The sequence below is a fragment of the Mirounga leonina genome, unplaced genomic scaffold (genome assembly GCF_011800145.1).
Source record: "Mirounga leonina isolate KUSES-001 unplaced genomic scaffold, KU_Mleo_1.0 Mir_170, whole genome shotgun sequence".
Lineage (NCBI taxonomy): Eukaryota > Metazoa > Chordata > Mammalia > Carnivora > Phocidae > Mirounga > Mirounga leonina.
The window spans coordinates 30,848,250-30,855,962 of NW_023270433.1; the positions used below are offsets into that span (position 1 = coordinate 30,848,250).

General features: G+C 37.4%; 1 pseudogene; it reads right to left on the reverse strand.

Moving 5' to 3' along the window:
* Positions 1 to 6,740: 6,740 nt before the first annotated feature.
* LOC118018260 lies at positions 6,741 to 6,821 on the reverse strand (annotated as a pseudogene).
* Between the last annotated feature and the right edge of the window lie 892 nt (positions 6,822 to 7,713).

Below are 7,713 nucleotides of genomic sequence, written 5' to 3' on the forward strand. Positions count from 1 at the left end.
TCTCCAGGTAAAAGCATTTCTTTCTTTGAGTGGATGTGTCTTTCTAGACGTCTGTATTGGTTGATTCTGTGCTTTCCCCCCACCCCTTGCCTCGTTTACATCCTTTCCTTCCTGAATATCAGTCACCAATCTTTGTTCCTTGACTGCTGTTGGGCTGAGGGCTGTTGTCTGATTGCGCTGAGCCAATCAGCTGGCTTAGTGCTCCTCTGGGTAGGAAGCTGGACTGATTGTTACAGAGGTTCCAGTAGTCACTGATAAGTGGCAACATTTTTGCACTCAAATGGAAAGTCATGGAAGCAGAGACAAGGCTCTCTTGCAATCTGGGACCCCATCCTCTCCTTAATCCTAGGTCCCTAAACCTATGCAATTCCTCAAAATGAATCATTCTCTTTTCTTTTTCAAATTACTCTCTATTGTTCTATACCTTTTATTTACTAGAAATCACACATAATAGTCTGTAAGGTGTATGTAATATGACTTTCAGTAATCTAAATTACCTTTTTGATGACTATTTTGGTTTAAATGAAACTTAATACTTTATAATGAATGTTCTTCTTTTGGGAAATCAAATAGAATAAGACTACCTTAATCTGTGAAATGTTGAAAACTTACCTGGTTTGGTCCTTTTTCTAGAAGAGGGACATTCACGTGTGGCCTAGTTTACACACACAAAGCAAAGAAAGCAGTTAGTTTCTGTTTTCATGATACTTGTGGCAGCCAATCTGTTAAAAACTCTCTATGAAGTAATTATTATAAATTCACTGGATCATAAATAATCTTTCATTTTGTTTCAGTTTTGTAGGTGTAGTCTGCAAGAAAAGTGCTCTTTCTCTTGGAAAATAAAATATGAAATTTGGGGGGAAATTTATTGTGTGTGATACAAAACAATTGCTTTAACAAAGCGTGATTTTAAAAATTGCTTTAAATGCTCTTCTGATTAAGCAATGACATATAATGTTGATTTTGCTAATACACAAACAATGAGGATGAGTCTTATTAATGCAAAGATTGGGTAAAGAAAGGTGAAATAAAAATCCAAGCCAAAAGTTGTTACCTAAGGTGAAAATAGGAAGGGAAATGAAAGAATTGTGTGATTGCAAGTCTCTAGAATCACTGTAGAAGTTCTATGTTACATATGCATATATATGTGCATATATAAAAAATATAGAAAATATAAATATATAAAATTTGGTAACTGCAGCTGACGTTGACTTACAAACTGATGTGTTCTGGGCTCAGGAACATGGAACTACTGTAGTAATTTTCTGTCTGATTTGCCTGCATACCATGTCTTCCATATCAATTCTGTTGTTGCTCAGAAGTCTTCAGCAGCTGGATATTGTCTTCAGAGTAAAACCCAAAAGTCTCCACATCCTGGCTTCTTTATTTCCACAGAATTTCCCCATTCTAGTCCAACTGTTATCTTTACTGTTCTTCAAACATCTTTTCACCCTCCCACATTTGTTCATAGTTTTCCTTTGTATGACATTCCCTTCTTCTCCTTCTCTGCTTATTGAAATCTTATCTTTCCTGTAAAACTAGCTCAAGAAACGAACTTGGATTATGCTTTAGTCTTTTATAGAGTTCTTATTTTACTGCTTTCTTTTTCTGCTTTTGTGTCCATAGTTTATTCCCCTGTCAAAGTATAAGCTTCAGAAACATGCTTCACATATCTTTGAAATTTCGGTGGCACCTAAGTTTAACATGGATAGTAAATATCCATAAAATATTTCCCCCTTCTAAATTTGAATATAAATAGAGAGCAGCCATAATATAAGTAACAAATTATATGGATTAGGAGATTCTTGGCATGAATGGATGTAAATGAGATCATATGTCAGTTGTTTTCTTTAACTTCAACTTTTGACTCTCCTGATTGAAGATACCTTGTCAAGGTACCTGCCACAAGCCCAGACGGTTGCATGGTGATACAAGGAAATCGCAGTTTGGCTTGTACCTCTGCGTGGGAAGATTTGCTATGATTTTTTTTTCCTGACTGACTTTGGTTTGATTCTTATTCTACCCTCTTCTCCTTCTATCTGCACTTTCTCTTACGCTGCTTTTTCTCAGTGATGAACTGGATGCTGTAGGCTAGGAAATGTAATGTCATTCTTCTTTTTTTTTTTTTTTTTTAAGATTTTATTTATTTATTTGACAGAGAGAGACACAGTGAGAGAGGGAACACAAGCAGGGGGAGTGGGAGAGGGAGAAGCAGGCTTCCCGCCGAGCAGGGAGCCTGACACGGGGCTCGATTCTAGGACCCTGGGATCATGACCTGAACCAAAGGCAGATGCTTAATGACTGAGCCACCCAGGCGCCCTGTCATTCTTCTTTTGGAAAAATTTCTTAAGGTTTAGAAAACTGAGAACTCTAACATCTGTGTATAATGAATTAAATATAAAAATTTCTTAATTTCCTACCTTTTCCAAAATATATTTAACTAGATTTGTATGGCACTATATATATGCCGAAGTAAATTAGGCAAGGAGATTTTGGAATTACATTTGTTGGAAATTTTAGAGAGAGGCCCACGTGACTTAGAATATTAAAATTTACTTTAAAAGGAAGAAGCAATATAATAGATCAGGGAAGACTTTGTGTTATGGAAGATTTTAGAAAGAGTATAAACTGACAAAGATTATTTAATAGTATAAGTGCTGATAATATTTTAAAATCTCATTAATTTTTTTTTTTCCATTAGTAAATAACAGGTTTGCAGTGTGGTTAAAAAGAGTTTATTTCTTAGTCATGTTTTCCCCAGTTGCTGGTAAACTCTGGAAGACCACAGTGATTTGGGGAAGAAAAGTTACTACTCCTGTGTGATCAATCAATTCAGGATATCATGTATACCTATAAATAAGATCTTCATTTTAGGTAGAAATGATAGATGAAGTTAATATTTCTTTCCAACTATAACCACATAACTCTTTTTCTTATTACCCAACTCTGAAAAAAAAAATGATTTCCTCACATGTACTTCAGTTGCTTCAGCATATTCTCCGAGAGTGAGATGCTGTATTTCACAGAGAGCATTAGATTGCTTCTCAGAGGCCTGGGTCTGGCTTTGCTGCCATGAAGCTGCCCAACCTTGGGTAAGTTTATTAAGCTTTTTTGGGAGCCTTAATATTATGTATAAAATGACATTGCTGGGCTCACTATATGACCTTTCAGGATCTTTTAGGTTCTTTTTTTTTTTTTAATTTTTAAATTTAAAATTTTTTTTTTAAGATTTTGTTTATTTGACAGGGAGAGAGAGCGAGAGAGGGAACACAAGCAGGGGAAGTGGGAGAGGGAGAAACAGGCTTCCCACCAAGCAGGGAGCCCAATGCGGGGCTCGATCCCAGGACCCTGAGATCATGACCTGATCCGAAGGCAGACGCTTAATGACTGAGCCACCCAGGCGCCCCTCTTTTAGGTTCTAAAGTTGAATGCATTTTTAGGCCAGTTAAGTATTGCGAATCATGAGCCAGCTGTGGTCTGGTCTCCTGTCACTACTTGATAGCTGTAGTCAGTAGGCTCAATAACTTTTTTTTTTTTTTAAAGATTTTATTTATTTATTTGACAGAGACAGAGACAGTGAGAGCAGGAACACAAGCAGTGGAAGTGGGAGAGGGAGAAGCAGGCTTCCCGCGGAGCAGGGAGCCCGATGTGGGACTCCATCCCAGGACTCTGGGATCATGACCTGAGCCGAAGGCAGCCACTTAACGACTGAGCCACCCAGGCGCCCCTCAATAACTTTTGTATATAATGTGTGTTCATAATAGTAATATAATTGATAATTAATTGTAGCCATTGAGTGGGATCTTGGTAGCCTGAGAGAGTTAATGTACTGCTAGCATCACAGCCTTCTCTTATCCATAAAGTAGAAACAAGCAGAAACCTGGATAGTCCAAAAGTCATTTTTTATTTAGCTATGGAATTTGTTTTTGTACATTCATTTGAATATGGATGAGTAGCAAATTGACTTCATACAAATTAATAAACTTTCATTGGAATGGATAGTGTTGTTTGTTTCAGTTCCTTTCTGATCTTCACTGCATGCTAGGCACAAACCATTTCTTCTTAGAAGTAGCAGCCAAGGAATAACTGTCCTTCTCACTTTTTTGTGGAGAATGATTGGTGTTGGTGGGGTTGTAAGTCTTTCTATCTCTTTGTAGAATGTAAGTAGATAGGGTGAAATATTAAGAAGGCTGGTCAAAAGGAAAGTACCAAGTAGGTATTAGGCTGAAAAAATATTAGCACATCAGGCAGAAAGAATACAATAAATTCTGTTTGCAAACTTGTTACATTTGCAGTTGGATATATCTTTATGGATAAATAAGAGCCGACTTTATAGGCTTTGAGAAATACCTGCATTTTAACACATTGCAGGTTTATGTATTATCTGAGGTTTGGAAAGTAAAAACATGGTTTGCCCATTAATTTAGAGCTATTTTTTAAATGCCTGTTCTACATATTTAGGTATCTGGTTTCCTGCTTAGATCATGTAATTAGTAACTGATTCTGATTTTTTTACCATAATATATTTTCCAGTATTTATTCCGCATGTTTATAGTTCACTACTGGAAAAATTCCTCCCTGACATCTGTTCTGAATTAGTTCCCTTTTCCAGTTACGTTTTCCTGTTTTATTGATTGTAGTGATGAGAATAGAAAGCTGTATTTTAAAAATTTATCCTATTGAAGTTTAGTAAAATTGAAACAAACTTCCTCAATATTTCTAATTTCTGAGATTGATTGTCTTATTTTATTTTTTAAAGATTTTATTGATTTATGAGAGAGAGAGAGAATGAGCAGTGGGGAGGGGCAGAGGGAGAGGGAGAAGCAGGCTCCCCGCTGAGCAGAGAGCCCAATGTGGGGCTCGATCCCAGGACCCCAAGATCACAACCTGAGCTGAAGGCAGACGCTTAACTGACTGAGCCACCCAGGTGCCCCGATTGTCTTATTTTAAATTCACATGTTAAGTCACTATTTTCACTCTTTTAAGACAATAGAATAAGTTGGATAAAAATTGAAATCCATTTACCACAGTTTCATAGCATTTTATAGCTGTCAATTGACTTTTTAGTGACTTTTTCATATTTCAGAAAATTTTTTAAGAGAAGCTTCTATTATCTCAAAATCTGTTAAAATATCTTTTTAAAAATTATCTCCGAGATACTTATTTTGGGGGAATGAATTTATTGAGCACTTAGAGCAGTTCTTGGCACAGAGTAGGTGCTCTGTAAACATTTGATGAATGAATGAAAGCAGTTTTCAGGAATTTTATTCAAAACATTCTGTCTTCTTTATCCTAACCACCTTGTGGCCTCACTAGCTTTTCTGAGAGAGTTTTCCCTGGAGTTTAGGCCTAAGAGAGCAGCAGAGGAGCCCTGCTGCCCACCGCTGTGCCACTGCCCCTGCCCTGCCCTGGCTCACCGTGGCAGCTAGTCGACAGAGACTTCCAGTTGCCCAGATTGAGGGCCGTACGCCCTGAGTTCTACCACTCTGTGACATGCGTTTGAACTAAGAACCAATTCGGTACCCTAAGAAATTGTACCACCTTTTGATGTCAGCTCCCCCTAAGAATTAATCTCTGGCTTGCCTATTTTGATGTGTCTCTTTCACTGTGGTGATTTCACCAGATTGTGCTCTTCTCTCTTTTCTTCACCATCTCTGCCCTGGGCATAAGCAACCTGTTCATCAGTGAGTTCTTCACATCTAGTCATCAGGTTTCCAACCGTAACCCTCACTTTGCTTTTCAGTTCTGGATGCTGCTGTTTAAGGCCTCCCCACGTGCACAGTCACTTGTCTGCCATCTGTAGCACCCACAGACTGAGGGCCCCAAATGTAGAGTATTTCGTAGCTGTAACTTGAATTTTATCTACTAAACATTTACTATATTAAGCATTTTAAGTTTTAACTTTTGAAAAGGTAATGCATTCACTTGATTCAAACAACAAAATGTTTAGAAATGAAAATTTCCCTTCCACCCTGTTCCCTATCTATTCAACTCCCATCCTTCCAGAATTTTTAAATACATATTCAAGCCACTACAAATATAAATTCTGTTTTTCTCTTTTATATAAGTAGAAGCTTATATGTATTATTCTCCCTTTGTCACTTAACAGTGTATCTTGGAGTTCTTTCCATAACAGTGGGAAAATATCCCAGATATATTTCTTTTCTTTTCTTTTTTTTTTTTTGAGAGGGGGAAGTGCAGACAGAGAGGGGGGGAGGGAGAGAATCTTAAGCAGGCTCCACGCCCAGCACAGAGCCCGACGCAGGGCTCGGTCTCACGACCCTGAGATCATGACCTGAGCCAGAATCAAAAGTTGGATGCTTAGCTGACTGAGCCACCCAGGCACCCCCAGATATATTTCACTTTAATAATACATTTTGAAATCTGTTCCACATCATTGTGTGGATATAGCATCATTTTTTTTAATGAGTCCCATATTGATGGGCATTTGGGAAATTTTCAATCTTCTGCTATTAGAAACAATACTGCAGTAAGTACTTTTGTTACATAGATTATTTCATACTGGTATAAATGTATTTATAGGGTAAATTCTTAAAAGTGCAATTGCTGACCAAAGAGTATATCTCATTGTAGTTTAATAGGTACTACCAAATTGCCCTCTGTAGAGTTTGTACAGTATACACCTCCACCAGAAATATATGGGAGTGCCTTGTTACCCATATTCTTGCCCACAAAATGTATTATTGAGCTTTTGGATTTTTTCCAATCTGATAGGTGAAAAATGTTATCTTGGTGTAGTTTTAATTTCTATTTCTCTTATGATACTACACTTGATCTTAGCCAAAAGGCCGAGAAGCGATCTATTTCTCTTATGAATGAATTTGAATACATTTTCATATATTTAGTAGCCATTTGTATTTCCTTTTTGTGTGAAGTGTGTCTTTAATCCTTTGCCCTTCTTGGGCGGGGGTGGGGGGTTCGTTTAGAAACCACCTTGTAGCTGATGTGTATAATATTTGCACTTTGTAATATGAGTTGCAACATGCCCCCCCCATTATCTTTGTTTATGATGTTTTTGTTAAGTAGATTTTTTTCTGAAATGTAGTTGAATTTGTTAGTCTTTTATGACTTCTGGATTTTGGATCATAGTTAGAAAAGCCTGCCCCACTACAAGGTTATGAAAGAATGCTCTCACATTGTTTTCTACTGTTTTTGTGGTTTCTATTTTACACTTAAGTTTTTGCTCATTTTTCTTGGTGTATGGTGTGGTGGGTGGGTCCAACTTCATTTTTCTCCAGATGGCTACTCAGTTGCCCCAACAGCATTTGTGAATAGTCCATCTACATGTTGTTCTGCTTCTTACCAAAACTGAGACTGATTTATCTACCTTTTTTTCACACCTACTTTGTTGCGATTGAATATAAATACAGTTCTCTGTTATCCCTCCTATAGGATACCTTTTTTTTTTTTTTAATACCTGATGTCTTTCACCCTCCTGCCTCCCTGTTTACCTCAACACCAACAGCCTGGCAGCCAGTTAATATTTGAGTGAATACAGGCTGCTCAGAAAGCTCTCCAGGATTTTCCATTGAACAACAAGTGGCTAAAAAGAAATCCTAACTACAATCAGGTTCCTTTGAAGACTTCAAACTAGAGATGTCCTCTAGCTCTTTCTAGCCATATTGACCAGCTATTGTAGAAGCTGAAGTCCACTACCTAAGTCCTTCACTCCTAAGGCAATGCAATTGGGAT